This window comes from Colobus angolensis, unplaced genomic scaffold (genome assembly GCF_000951035.1).
Source record: "Colobus angolensis palliatus isolate OR3802 unplaced genomic scaffold, Cang.pa_1.0 Scaffold1, whole genome shotgun sequence".
Lineage (NCBI taxonomy): Eukaryota > Metazoa > Chordata > Mammalia > Primates > Cercopithecidae > Colobus > Colobus angolensis.
The window spans coordinates 13,413,169-13,414,356 of record NW_012110918.1 but is presented as its reverse complement, the minus strand read 5'-3'; positions in this window follow the sequence as shown (position 1 = coordinate 13,414,356).

Below are 1,188 nucleotides of genomic sequence, written 5' to 3'. Positions count from 1 at the left end.
GGAGCCGGGGTGCCGGCTTAATGGGCCAGGGTAGGGCGGGACAGGACCGGACACCTGTCCTGGTACTTTTCTGGTAATCAACAGGAAAGAGTGCGTTGATTGAGTTGGAGCCTTAGTTTCCTCACCCGAAAATGGGCGCGTTGGACAGATGATCATTTGTTCTCCCTGCACTGGGCACCGTGCGCAGCTCGGTGTATCGGTGCAGCGGGGCAGACACAGGGAACCGCCCTTTACAACTCGGGTAACGCATGCGGTGGTGAGAGGGTGCACAACCTGTACGGGAGGAGTCTCTCTACTTGGAGATCCTTAAAGTCTCTACGATAAAGCGGTGTTTCCAACGTACAGAGAAAGAAGTGACTAATTCTGACTGGAGGGTGGTGTCAGAGTTTTATTGAGGAGAAATCAAAACAGGGCTTTAAGGAATGAGCAGGAATTAGCCAGGCAGCCAAGGTGATGGAAGGCAGCTGTTCCCGAAAGAGGGAAGGGCGTGGCGGAGCTTGGGAGGCCTGAGGTATCACAGCGAGTGTAGAGAGACAGGCAGGGCCGGGCCCTTGCACAGCTGCCAATGGAGGCCCTAGAGGACGAGAGGAAGGCGGGGGGCCAGTTGGGAAGCACTCGCTAGTTCTGGGTAGGGGCGCAGCACTGCCTTCTCCTGCAGCCGTCCCAAAAATGCACAGGAGGCTGAAAGTGTCATTAATAGCACCGAAAAATCCTCCCTCCCTTCCCCTCTGCTTTACTCTCCTTGGGGGTCCAAGAAGCATTTTCATTTCCTGCCTGAGTGTGGGAAACTTATATGCATGAGAACGGAGACCTATGTGGCACCACGGGTTCGTTCCGGCCCACCTACTTCCTTTCTTGAGTAATCTGTCCAGTCACAGCCCTGCAGAGAGAGCAGCCCGGCCAGAAGAGCTTCCCCTCACCCCAGGTAGAGTTGATTGGACCAGAGCGGCCACTGGACTCCAACTGAGTCCACCCCTTTCCTTATCTGCGGGTTAGAGGCTCAGAAGGCCTCGGGAGGGAGGTGCTGTAAGGGAGGGGAACAGGGAGTGTGGACGAATTGTGAACAGAGTCCTGGATTCTGGGATGTCCACACCCTAACCGCAACCCCCACCCACGCGCCCACTCACCGCTTATACCAGCACCAGCAGATTCCGGCTTAGGCTGTGTCCTGACTTGGCCAGCAAGCGC